Below are 14849 nucleotides of genomic sequence, written 5' to 3' on the forward strand. Positions count from 1 at the left end.
ACAATGGTTATGCACATCAACCTCTCCGACATTGTCCCACCTCCATTACCCTAGGTCCGAACACACCCAGGTTGTAGATTCCACGGTTTCTTGCCTTACAGACAACAACCAAATTAAAACCACACGCTGTAGTTGTCAAATCCTCCAGTTTCTGTCTCCACCTCCTCCGCCGACTCAAGTCCCTCGGAGTTCCTAACTGGAGCTCCTCATGTTTACAATAACATTCATCTTCCTAGCTCACCTATGCCTCCCCCACCTGGTCTTCTCCCTAAATGCCACAACGTAAACACCTAGAAAAGTGCAGGGCATGCAAGATTATTCTCTCCTTCTACTCCATACTATCTAGCGCCTCAACACACTGACCTTGACTCACTGACCATCACCACGGCCTCATCTGCAAATTTGGTAAGAAGCTTCTACACCATCCCCGACACCGGCCCACCACCTGAGATCCTGTCCGAGAAGTTGCTGTTCGACACCACAAACTGCATCCAGCCCATATGTGCAATGGGTCCGATCACAGGCATCAGCCTGTCCCAACCATTGTAAAAATTATCAATAACATGTAAAAATCATGTATTCACCCCTGTGCAACACTGCCCTTACACTTGTCACTATGTTGAAATGAAATTGTATTTTGAGCTGATCCCATCTAATATTATATCTATTTTAGTCACTTATGTCACTTGTATATTATTTGTAATTCGTAACCTATTCCCCAAATATGTAACTGTATATTTTCAGCCTTCTTCTTGCAAGCCTTTCAATAATACCGTTAATTATTATTATTATTATTATTATTACAAACACACACACGCACACAAACACACACACACACACACACACGGTTAGGTTAGGTTAGGTTAGATTACAATTAAATTACTGTAGGTTAGGCGTAATCACTTTAAGTTGAACTGTGTTAAATCAGATTGTTAAGAAGTTGAAGTAGTTTAACCCCAGATCATGTTTCAGAGTAGCAAGGACTTGTTTAACACTATAACTCAACCTAACCTCGCCCTGACCTGACCTAACCTAACCTAACCCAACCTAACTTACCCATCTGTCTTGTCTGTGGTAGCGAGAGTCTCTGTGTGTCGCCAACAATTAATCAGAATGTTTTTGTGGTTTTTTTTAAGCTGTTTATAAAGGATGTGAGTTGTTTTAGCCAGTGTGTGAACCATGTTGACGGTAGTGTGTGTGTGTGTGTGTGTGTGTGCAAATAGTTAATTAGATGCCCAAATTTCTAATACATTTTCTGCCATAATTTGATGATCGAAATTTATAACGTAAATGAGTAAAGTTAAATAATAATAACAATAAATTATAATAAAAACTCAACAGATGATACGAAATTATTTTAGTTTTTAATAATCAAATAAAAAATAAATAAATGAATACAACACACCGTCAAACTCTTCCAATTCACCAAAACAAAAATCACTGAATAATTATCCTTCAAAGTCTATTCACCTTTAACGACAACATTCACGACGCATCTTGATTCGAAGCTCGAGACCTAAAACTCTAATTACGGTCATTTACACAATCTTCTCCCTTACATGTAAATACGTAAATCAAGGAGCGTCAACACGGCCCATGTGACGTCCTCGTGGCTCTGAATGGCGCCTGGTGGGCAAACATCCGGTGGTGTTCATAGTTGCTGACTTTACTACAATGGTCACTAACGAAACCCTCTCGCTGTTTCACTCTCAACTACATAAACCTGGGATTGGATGTGTGAGTGTGTTTATATTTATTAGAATTTAGATTATATGAACGAATTGTATGGTATTTGTACACTCACATACATTACATATACATACACACACACACACACACACACACACACACAAAGACACCATTATACCAACGTCATCAACCACCACCACCACTACCATCGTCTTCTCCGTCAGGAAAAACAGAGATCAGTGCAGTAGGAAGCAGTGCTGTCTTCCGTACCGGCGTGATCTTCCACAATGTTTCAACAGAGAAAAAAATGACCTAAATGTTGGGTAGACATTTTTCTCACACGACCATAATCATTTGTCTCCTCCATCACCGGCCACACCATCATATTCTCCAACACTTTCTCCAACATCTCTTCTTCCAACATCTCCTTCAATACTCTCCATCACTGGCCACACCAACATCTCCTCCAACACTTTCTCCAACATCTCTTCTTCCAACATCTCCTTCAATACCTCCTCCAACACCCTCTACTCCTCTAACACCCTCTCCTCCAACACTGTCTTCAATACCTCCTCCAACACCTCCTCTACTCCTCCTCTAACACCCTCCTCCAACACTGTCTTCAATACCTCCTCCAACACCTCCTCTACTCCTCCTCTAACACCCTCTCCTCCAACACTGTCTTCAATACCTCCTCCAACAACTTCAACACCTCTTCCTCCTTCCCTCCTCCAACACGTGTCCCTCCTCCAACACCTCCTCCAACATCTCCTCCTCCAACACCTCCTCTCCCTCCTCCAACACCTCCTCAACTCTCCATCACCACCACAACATACTGTAATCTCTTCCTCTCGTCTCAGTTACAAGTTTATCTCTGTGGTCCTCGTGTTAGATGGCCACCTACTCAAGGGAAGACATTTCCGAGGTTTGATAGTCTAACTTCGTCTGTCACAACCCTGTAAACCATGTCGTGTTAAGACTAACGATGCTCTCTTAACCACGCCTCAACCCACGCCGTACTAAGATAACCCACCCACGCCTTCAACCTACGCCGTGTACTAAGGTCTTGTCTTTAACTCACGCCGTGTTGAATAACCCACCCGCGTCCTTAGCCCGCCTCCTAACTCAATGCCGTGTTTGATAACCCAACAGAGAATGGTTAACCCACGCCGTGTTAAGATAACCCACCACGCCTCTTAACCCCGCCGTGCTAATATTTACCCACGCCTCCTAACCCACGCAGTTAAGATAACCCACCACGGATCATTAACCCAATGCCGGCTAAGATAACTCACCCACGCCTTTAACCTACGCCGTGTACTAATGCTACAACCACCGGGACGATTTATTGTGTTGGTTCAATAAGTTTTATCTTTGCTATAAAATATTGTTGTTTACTTTATATCTCTTACTTCCGTCTTCTTCATTAACTGTCAATAAACAACGCGTCTTTATCTCTACGTGAATGAGATAAGACAGATATTGACGCTTACTGTCTCTCTGTGTAAATAAGGGATAGAATCGGGAGACTTTATAAATATCTATATAATTTTCTACTTTACAAAATGAGCAACTCCCGTCTCATGTCTATAAATAGGTGAAGGCTTAGACAGGAAAACACCTTTCTGTATTTATTTAACCCTTGAGTAATGGGAACTTACATTCATCATAATCAAGGTAAAAATCATCGTACTAAGGGGTTAATAATTATCGTATCAGGGGTTAACATCGTGTCATTAACGCCATCGTACTAGCAAGGGGTAATTATCGTACTCAAGGAAGACTAATTGTACTCATAACACTATCGCTCAAGGTTAACACCATCGTACTGGCGGTTAACACATCGTACTTAAGGGTTAACTCATCGTGCTCAAGGTGTTAGTACTATCGTATCAAGGGTTATCGCCTTCGCTAAATGAGAGACACTTTCATGAAGGCTCTTGAACTATCTCTCTAGTCTCTAAAGAGGATGACATGCTGTGTGGTTTCTGTGTTCTTTATATGCAAAATAAGTAATTATCTGTCTCAAATTCAACCAAACAAGGTGGCGATCTTTCTTTCTTTCTTCTTCTTTCTTCTTTCTTCAGAGCTTCCTTCCCTTCCATCTTCCTCCTACCTCCCAAGATCTTCTCTACAGCTTCATCTCCCTGCTCTCCTCTCCAACTACCTCCCCCTCCTGGACCTTTCTCCCTCTCCAGCTGCTCTCTCTCAGACCTCCTCCTCCCATGCCTTCTCTCCCCATGCCTCCCTCTCCCTTGCAGGCCCTCCTCCTAACTAATATTTCCTCCCTATGCCTTCCTTTTTCTCCCCAGGCCTTCCTTCCTAGCTAGACCTTCTCCTCCCCATGCCTTCTTTTCCCCAGGGCCCTCTTCTAATTCCAGACCTTCTTCCTCCCCATGCCTTCCCTTCCCCAGGCTTCTCCCCAACACGCTGGAAGATGATATATAACCCCTTTCTATCACTTGGATATGCATGAGTGTTGGTGAGGAGGAGGTGGGCTTTGTTAATGTGCTCCTGCTGCCAGGCCGGCCATACAGAGGGCTAGAGACGTCATAATAGAGGGCTGGGAGACGCGCATAGGGGACTGGGAGACGGCATAACAGGGACTGGGAGAGACCATAACCAGGGCTGGGAGACGCCAGTAACAGAGGCTAGATGGCGCTATGTTGTGGTGTTAGGATGTCTTTGATAACAGAGAGGTCTGGGATGCAGATAATTAGGCTACCAAAATAAGACTACCAGACAGTCATATTACAGTGTTTAAGCTGTTCTATTGACAGTCAGACAACTAAAGTGTCAAGCCCCAGACCTTCAAGAAACACTTAAATCGGTTTTATTTGCTTAGGAGAAAGTGTGCCCTCAGTAATCTCACCATACACGAGAACAGGCTGTGTGTGGGTGGAGAATAGCACTTGTCTCTAATTAGGCCTGGTAGATATATGTGTTGAGGTAGGTGGTGGTGGATGGTGGAAGTGGGTGGAGATGGTGTGTGTGGGTGGGATGTTGATGGTGATGATGAGATGATGGAGGAAGATGAGGAGGAGGAGGAGGAGGAGGGAGGAGGAGGAGGAGGAGGGGGGGGGGGGGGGGGGGGGGGGGGGGTGTGAGGAGCATCATTCATCTCTTTGGAGACGCAGTATCAAGGCTATAAGTTGCCTGTACTAAGAGGTGTGGAGTGTGGTGATAGTGGTGATAGTGATGATGGTGGTGATAGTGGTGATAGTGGTGATGATAGTGGTGATAGTGGTGATGGTGTGATAGTGGTGATAGTGATGATAGTGAGCAAATGGTGATAGTGGTGATAGTGGTGATAGTGGTGATGGTGATGATGAGTGGTGATGGTGGTGATGGTGTGGTGATGAGTGAGTGAGTGGTGGTGATGGTGATGATGAGTGGTGATGGTGATGATGGTGGTGATGTGGTGGTGATGGTGGTGATGGTGGTGATGGTGATGATGGTGATGGTGTGATGGTGGTGATGGTGATGATGGTGGTGTGGTGGTGGTGTTGATGATGTTGGTGTGGTTGTGATGGTGGTGTGGTGTGGTGGTGAGTGGTGGTGATGGTGGTGATGGTGTTGGTTGTGATGGTGTTGGTGGTGGTGTTGGTGTTGGTGGTGGGTGTTGTGGTGGTGATAGTGTGGTGTGAGTGGTGATAGTGATGATAGTGGTGATAGTGATGATAGTGGTGATAGTGGTGATAGTGGTGATAGTGGTGATAGTGGGCGCCTCCAACCTCTTCCTTTCCTCCCTCCAAATATCACACAGCAACATTCTATACCACCAGCCTTTGTGGACTGACAGGGGGAGAGAGAGAGAGACGTAGAAATAATAGATAGATGAAAAGAAAATTCGGGTGATATAAAATTAGGTTTTTCATCCTCTCAGATAATTCTAACGACCTGAACTCCCCCGCCGCCTCGCCGCCCACCGCCGCCCGCGAGAGAGAAACAGAACGCACCCTCTCCACGTAATCTAATCACACTGGCATAAATCAATTACCTGTTCTGATTATACCTTTAACAGTATTCAGTCGTTTGTGGCCTGAATAAAAGAAATATTCGTAATAGTTGGAAATAAATTCACTCCATGGAATATTCAAATAAATTTCTCTAACTCTGAATATTTGACTGAAAGAAAAAAACTGATTCTTTCTCGAGTCAATGTAAAGAAACTATTTTAAAGTGGATTATTTTCTTGTTTATTTTGCTTTCAGTTTTCTGTGTTTTTGTAATACTCTTTTATTTGATTTATTTTTCTTATGTTTTTTATTTTACTTTTATTTATTTCTTCTTCGTTATTTTATTTTTGTTTTTTTTTTTGTATCATTATTTTATTATTTATTATAAGTATTCCATTTATTATTTTTATTCTTCTTATTACCCACACTATTCTCCTACCACCACTATTCTCCCCACCACCCACACACTATTCTTCCCACCACCCACACCTATTCTCCCCACCACCCACACCACTATTCTCCCTACCCACACCACTATTCTCCCCACCACCCACACCACTATTCTCCCCACCACCCACACCACTATTCTCCCCACCACCCACACCTATTCTCCCCACCACCCACACCCTATTCTCCCACAGCCCCCTCATCTCCCTCGTCATCCAACAAACAAAGTACATTTTTATTCTAGTATCCACCCCAATAACCACCCCACCTACCACTACATCCTCAACACTGCTTCATCATGCTCCCCAGGCCACCCATTATCTAGTGACCTCAGCCTCCCCACGAAACATTCTCCCCATCCTATCCTCCCCAACAATCACCTCCCTATCCTCCCACCAACCTCCCTATATTCTCACAACCCTCCCTCCCTATTCTCCCCATAAACCTCCCCATTCTTCCTACTAACCCCTTCCTCTCCCTCTCCTCCCCATCAAAACTGCTCTCTACCTTTGATGACCTAAAATCGGGTTTTTCCCGAGTAAAGTGGTAATAGTCTTCCTGCCCCCCCCGCCTCTAGGTGTCTATGCTTTTCCCTTAGGCCTATTTTTGTAAGGTTGTTATTGAGTCCATGTTGTTGTCTTTGTTTGTGATTTTTTACTTGATATTACACATACATACAGTACATACATACATACATACTACATACATACATGCATACATACATACATACATGCACATACATACATACATACAATTCCTCCACCACTACGCCACATCCTCCTCTTCCTCCAACCCCTTCACTACATCTCACCACCACCACCACCACTCAACCACCTCCTCCTTCACCACTACCAGAAGGAGAGAAAGGAGGGAGGAGGAGGGAGGGTGAACATAAGACTTAAGAACATAAGAAAATAAGGGGTCTGCAATAGGCCGGTTGGCCTGTGCATAACTCCTGTCGAGAGTTACTACCACTCTCTATCATCCATGAATCTATCTAGCCTCCTTTGGAAACTTTCCAGAGTTCCCGCACTTACTACAAAGTTGCTAAGTTTGTTCCACTCGTCCACCACCCTATTTGTGAACCAGTTCCTTCCTATCTCCCTCCTAAACCTAAACTTACCCAACTTGAATCCGTTGCTCTGAGTCCTATCCTGCTCGGATATTATAAGAACTTTATCTATATCCCCTTTATTGATTCCTTTCACCCACTTAAATACTTTCATCGCTATCTCCCCGCACTCTTCTGTCTTTCTAGGGAATGCAAGTTAAGTTTCTTTAACCTATCCTGATATGGAAGGTTTCTAAGTCCCGGAATCATTTTTGTCATTCTTCGCTGCACCGACTCTAGTGAATTTATATCCATTCTATAATAGGGGCACCAGAACCGAACCGCATAATCGAGGTGCGGCCTGACTAGCGCAAGATATAGTTGCAATAAGACACTCTGCACTCTTATTACTTACACTTCTAGATATAAAACCCAATGGTCTGTTTGCCTTATTTCGAACATTAACGCACTGTTTTCTTGGCCGTAGGTCCGGGCTTACAAGTACCCCTAGGTCTCTTTCACAATTCGACTTCTCTAGGTTGATGTTGTTATGCCGTATACATTATAAGCATTTGTTCTTCCAATATTAAGTACGCTGCACTTGCTGGTGCTGAATTTCATTTGCCAGGTTTTTTCAGACCACCCCTGTAGTTTATTTAGATCCTCCTGTAATGCATTTGTATCCTGGCCCCTGAATTAATTTGTTGCCCTATTTTGGTGTCATCCGCAAACTTGCTTATGTCACTGCTGATCCCAGTATTCAAATCGTTTATGTAGATATGAACAAGAGTGGCCTAGTACTGACCCCTGGGGAACCCCACTGGTTACACGGCCCCACTCAGATTTAACATCATCTACGCTGACCCTCTGCGTTCTATCGGTGAGCCATGATTTTATCCAATTTAAAACTTTCCCCTCGATACCATGAGCCTTAATTTTTCTCAGAAGCCTCTGATGCGGTACTCTGTCAAATGCTTTGCTAAAGTCTAAGTAGGGGAAGAGGAGGGGGAGGAGGAATAAGAGGAGGAGGAGGAGGAGGAAGAGTAAGAGGAGGAAGAGGAGGAGGGGGAAGGAGTTAAGGTGCAGGGGAGGAGGAGGAGAAGGTTCAACTCTCAGGTGGGCTATTAATCAGGGCGTTTAAGCTACACCTGTGCCGTGTGAAGTGTGTAGGGAGGAGACGAGAGAAGGGGGAGACGAGAGAAGGAAGATGGAGGAGATGAGAGAAGGATAAGGGAGAAATAGAGAAGGTAGATGGAGGAGGAGTACATACATACATACATAAATACATACATACATACATACATATCAGCACGAATTTAAAACAAACTATACACATATTTTCATACATATACATAAGGGCAGACAAGGACTCGTTAGTACCTGTATTAAACCGTCAATTAAAAAAATCCCTCGTGAGCGTAAAATATCCATCAGTCACGTGAGAAAAGGTTAAAATATTGATTAAAAAAACATACTTAATATTTAATCACAATGCGATTCTCACACCTATTTTTTGTCCCTCCCTATTTCATAACACAATTCGACCTATTAAATGGGTTCTCACTCAGTTATAATGGGAATAAATTAAGGAATGAGACTCGACAGATAATCTCATTCAGCTGTTGTCAAAGTGTCGCATTTGATTATATGTTACCTGTTGTTGCTGTAATTAACTCTAACGCTAAGAAATACAGGTAAAACTTTATAATTTTAAGAAATAATTACGTCTTCCCAAAGGATCACCGGTTGACTCTCTCTGGTGATGTGAAGGAATAACTCTTCAGGGAGAAAACAAAACTACCCTCCCAAAATAGCATGGACATTATACTGTGTTAAGTTAATCCGTTCACGTTAGTGCTAGTTATGAGAGTGTATTTACGATAAAGCAGGAATATATGATATAGGGAGATACTTAATATGACACCAAACACGGGAGATAGGTATAGGATAACGACTAGGGAGATAGGATATAGGATAACTACTCGGGAGATAGGATATAGGATATTCGATATAACAGATCGGGATACAAAACACGAGAGGGTTGTGGTTAGTTGTGATGCTCCCATAACACTAGAGTCTCCTGGGAGTAAAATATCACCAGGTCGCTTGTTACTGTAAACTACATGTTAACCCTGAACTCTCTTGGGAAAAAAAAGAGAGTGGAGTCTAAATTGCCGTTTGTGTTTTAACCTACAATTCTTATAGCACCATTAGTATCATATAAAAACTGCACCACAGATACAGACATACACACAGACATAATACCTGAGCTGGTATTTTTTCCTCAGAGGTCAGGCCACAATTAAGTGAGGTCGAATGTAAACAAACCATTTTCCTGCCTCCCATGGTGACCCAGCCGCCAGCACCAGGCCACACAGTGTTCCTCACAGTACTTCCCTGGGGATGATTCAATCCATAACTCTTTCAGCTCTAACGTGTGATATATACTGTACTGTACAAACCGTAAATACAGAAAAGGTCAAGTGTTTACCTCAAGAACCTGCCACTTAAGTGTTCTAGAACCTAACTACAGTAATTAATGATGCTAGAAAGACACAAAGACACAATTTCCTGTTCTCTTGAGGAAATTGAGAATAAAAAGTGTACTCCTCATCTCACCTATGAAAAAATATACTTTCCTTCCTCCTATGAAAAAAAACCCACCTAGTCACCCATATGTTTTTTATGAACCTTGTTACTTCTAGGGAAAAAATCTCTATCCACAAGTAAATCCATCTGCCGTTGTTCATCCTAAGAGAAAAAACAAATAAACAAGACCCAGTATTATACACCCACACATTTTGTAGAGGAAAATATTCATAAGCTGTCCGCTTTGGTTTCCGCGCGACCGAATCTTGCATCGCCAGGGAGAAAGCCGGAACACCGTCATCTGTGTGCTGATGGTGCCGGAGCCCTGTGCCCCTGAGACGACGGGATTAGCCTATTGGGGAGTAGGATGGAGGGAGGATGCGAGGGATCACTAGGGGGTAGGAGGGGAGTGGAGGGGTGGAGGAGAGGGGGACAGGGAGGATGGAAGATGAAAGAGGAGGAGGAAAATGAAGGATGGAGAGGGACAGAGAGGATGAATGGGGGCGATTGGAGGAAGAGGAGGAGGAATGCAAGGAGGAGGAGGAGGAGTAGAAGGATAAATACAGGATGAGTTTCTCTTCAAAAATCAATACCTGACAAAAAATCCCCCTCACTAAAATAAACAATGTGAAAAAAAGTCATAAGTTTTTAGTAAATTAATAAACTTTAGGACAAAAATACAATTCTTATCAGATAGATTAAACTTAAACAAAGATTTAAAACTTTTTGTTGTATTTTCAGATTTTTAATATATTTTTTTTTACGTTTTCTTTTGTTTCATTATTTTGGGAATTAGAGAAAAAAGTTTTAATATCAGGAAAATTCTACACGACGTCGGTATTTTTTTTTCATTATATTGTTGAGAATTTTATTTGGGCATTAGAAAAAGATTCCACCAGGCATTAGTATTTTTTGTCGCATTTCCCAGATAATTAAATTCTTTTCTCTTGTGACTGAGCGATAATGACAGTATCTCGTGTGCCTTTAATTTAAGAACCAGATAAAACTAATCTCATTAACAGAATTACAATCGTATTTAGCATTTATTTGTGGTGAATAAAGTGAATAATATTTCCTTATGATCTGTAAAAATTCTGAAACTACAAACTCCTTCAGAATTATAAATTAATTTTTCGCCATTATGATAGATTATATAAAATTTCATATCGTATTTTTATGTTTATTTTTTATACTTTCAGGGAGACTTTTAAACTTTTATAATACCTTCAAGTTTTCGTCTTTATTATGAAACAAACCTAACCTAACCAAACCTAACCTAACCTAACCAAACCTAACCTAACCAAGCCTAACCAAACCTAACCTAACCTAACCTAACCAAACAATATGATATAAATTGAAAAAAAAGTTAAATAAACAAACAGTGAAAAAAAAAGCGAAATATACAAACAAAATAACAATAACAATCTTCACTACAGACGACAATAACAGCACAAAATTAACATTAACTGAACACCGAAATCACGACAGCATTGACAAAATGTTAATTACTTTTCGGTAAATAGAGGATAATTCCCACCGATGATTTTTTTTTTGCTTCAGAGGGTAATTGAAACTCTGAATTATTAATAGTCTCATAAATAGCTGAAAATATTGTATGTTTTAAGTGTATTATGAAATGATATTAATCTGAGTTGCCAGAGAAAGTTTATTTATTTTTTTATGTATTTCCTGAAAAAATTAGAATATGACATAAAGTTGAAAGGTTAAACGTGACTAGATTTTAATTGATGTCTCTCTCACTTTCTCTCTCTCACTTTCTCATTTATTTTCCTCTTATTTTCTTCCATTCTTTCTTTCTTTCTTTCTTCTTCTCACGCTCTTTATATTTCGTTCCTTCTTCTTCTTCTGTCTGTCTGTCTGTCTGTCTATGTCTTTAGTAAGCAGACATATTAACCTCTCGAGTACGATGACAACCATATAAGTACAGTGTCATCGTACTCAAAGATGGGATATCGTACTCGAGCACAATGACTTAGCGCCTTGAGTACGGTGACATAGGGGTTATGTCATCGTAATCAAGGGGTTAAATCATCTACTCAAGGGGTTAAGTCATCTACTCACGGGGTTAAGTCATCTACTCAAGAGGTTAAGTCATCGTACTCAAGGGGTTAAATCATCTACTCAAGGAGTTAAGTCATCTACTCAAGGGGTTAAATCATCTACTCAAGGGGTTAAATCATCGTACTCAAGAGGTTAAATCATCTACTCAAGGGGTTAAATCATCGTACTCAAGGGGTTAAATCATCGTATTCAAGGGGTTAAATCATCGTACTCAAGAGGTTAAATCATCGTACTCAAGGGGTTAAATCATCGTACTCAAGGGGTTAAATCATCGTATTCAAGGGTTAAATCATCGTACTCAAGAGGTTAAATCATCTACTCAAGGGGTTCATCTACTCAAGTTAAATCGTACTCAAGGGGTTAAATCATCTAATCAAGGGGTTAAATCATCGTACTCAAGGGTTAAATCATCTACTCAATCCATCGTAAATAAATCGTACTCGTTAAATCATCTACCAAGGGTTAAATCATCTACTCAAGGGTTAAATCATCGTACGTTAAATCATCTACTCAAGGGGTTAAATCATCGTACTCAAGGGGTTAAATCATCTACTCAAGGGGTTAAATCATCGTACTCAAGGGGTTAAATCATCGTACTCAAGGGGTTAAATCATCGTATTCAAGAGGTTAAATCATCTACTCAAAGGGTTAAATCATCTACTCAAGGGGTTAAATCATCGTACTCAAGGAGTTAAATCATCGTACTCAAGGAGTTAAATCATCTACTCAAGGGGTTAAATCATCGTACTCAAGGGGTTAAATCATCGTACTCAAGGGGTTAGGATGAACGAGTTAAACATCTAGGATTCAGAAGAGATGTTAACTATGGTAGGATTAATAGAGAAGGTCTAGATTAATTGGGTCGTGGTCGGCAACCCTCAGACATAACGAACAGCAGGCAACGGGTGTAATAAATACTGTATGTACCTTTTCTCGTTCCGGGTCGTATAATTGCAATAGTTACTCATTAAAAACTTTTCATACACGTTTTCTGTTGTGCTGAATTTGGATCGTCATTGGAATGCAGGTAAACATATATGAATTAATTTTTTACTAATTAATACGTGGTACACTTAGTATCAATATCAATTTTACTTGTGTTTTGAATAGTTCCTCTGGTGTTGTAATGATGTTTTATTTCCTGATGTTGTAAAAGTTATAGTATTTGTTTTTGACTTTTCAGAAGACTGTAATTTGTGATGTTGAGGGAAATACTGTAGTGGACGTCTCCCCTACAAACTGCGTAGCAGCCACCACAGGGCACCTCCACGCATTCGGACGTGCCGTTGCCTAGCAACGAAACTATTCACCGGCGACTTTCTGGGTTTTCCCAACATGACTCATAGCGGCTGCTGCTGGGTATATAAGCTCTGTCTCTCCATTGAGATTCATTCTGACCATTCTTCTACAACAAGCAACACCTCCTCCTCCGCCGCTGCCTGGCGGCCCCTCGCTTCTCCTCGCCTGCCTGGCGGTCCTCGCTCCCGCCAGCGAGCATGTCCTTCTCTGAGCTTCCTCACCAACCAACTCACATTCTGGCCCATCTTCCTGAACACGCAACACCTCCTCCAGCAAGCTCCTAGCTGTCCAGCATTCATTCAACCAGGAGGCCAGCAACAGGCAACATCTTCTCTAACGAAGCTCCTGCACATCTACCTCCTTCAACAAGCTACTCACCGAACGCCTCTACTGACCAGCTCCTCACCACACGGCACTTCCAGCACCAGACTGTCTATCATATAACTTATATTATACAAGAAAACCACATTAGAGTTTCCTTCCAACCTGAGTGCTAGACAACATTAATATCTCGAAACCCCTACAATACCATTCTAGTGTGTGTGTGTGTGTGTGTGTGTGTGTGTGTGTGTGTTTGAAGGCTATGGTAGTTATCTTTTACATCATAACAGATCAAACTATAATTAAAAATAACCCTAATTCAAATACTATTTACATAAAAAAATATAAAAATTATTGACGTATAAAAACTTGCAACAAATTTCCATTTTCTGATCAACGCCAAGACAAAACAATTTCTTTACAGTCTTTCAAAAGTACTAAAAAATATCCCTTGAAAAATAAATAATGAAATAAAAAAAAAAGAAGAAAAAATCCCTGACGAAACAAGGAAAAAAATCACCTTTTACAAAAAATCTTAAAAAAAAAAATCCATGAACGCAGATTTTTTTTCTTCGTCATCTGTCACAAACAACATCACTGGAATGTAACGAAGAGTTTGACTAATAATATAAAGGTTAGAGCAGTAGCGACAGGTGTGAGTTAAGCTGGTAAATGCAAATTCTAAATTGAATTGTAATTCCATTAGTACGATACTGGCAACACGCTATTTAGGGAGACAAGCTTGCTCTCCCTTTCTCCCTCCCTCCCTCTCCACCCTTTAATACCTCCCTGCACTCTTCTCCTCTCCTCCCCCTCCCTCCTTCCCTCCCTACACTCCCTCCCTCCCCTTTTGCTAACCTCTCCCCTTTTCATCTCTCCTCTCCCTCTTCTCCTCTCCCTCCCTCCCGCCCTCTCTGCCAATTCCTCTATTTCCCTCCCTACACCAGTTCCCCCTCCCTCCTTCCCTCACCCTCTCCCTCCTTCCTCTCCCTCACTGAAGCCTCACGCTGTAATGGTCGGTATAACAGCGATGAATATTCCATCACATCTGGCAGGTCTCAGGGCAATATATAACCCTTAAATTGTTCACTGTTTGGCCCTTATTCCCTTGATGGTGGTGGCTTAACCCCCCTCAGTATGATTCTTTAATTCGTCGAGTATGATAACGTAATCCTTTGAGTATGATGATTAAATTCTTTGAGCATGATGACAAACCCCTGCTTACAATAACTTAATCCCTTGATTATGGTGAATTAACCCCTGAGTATAATGATTTAACCCTCTGAGTACGGTGATTCAACCCTGACTACGATGATTTAACCCCAAGTACATAAAAGTTAAATCACACAGGGTTAATATCACCGTCTTTCAAGGTATTATCATTGTACTCAAAAAGGATTCAAATATCTCAC

The sequence above is a fragment of the Homarus americanus genome, unplaced genomic scaffold (genome assembly GCF_018991925.1).
Source record: "Homarus americanus isolate GMGI-L3 unplaced genomic scaffold, GMGI_Hamer_2.0 scaffold25895, whole genome shotgun sequence".
Taxonomy (NCBI): domain Eukaryota; kingdom Metazoa; phylum Arthropoda; class Malacostraca; order Decapoda; family Nephropidae; genus Homarus; species Homarus americanus.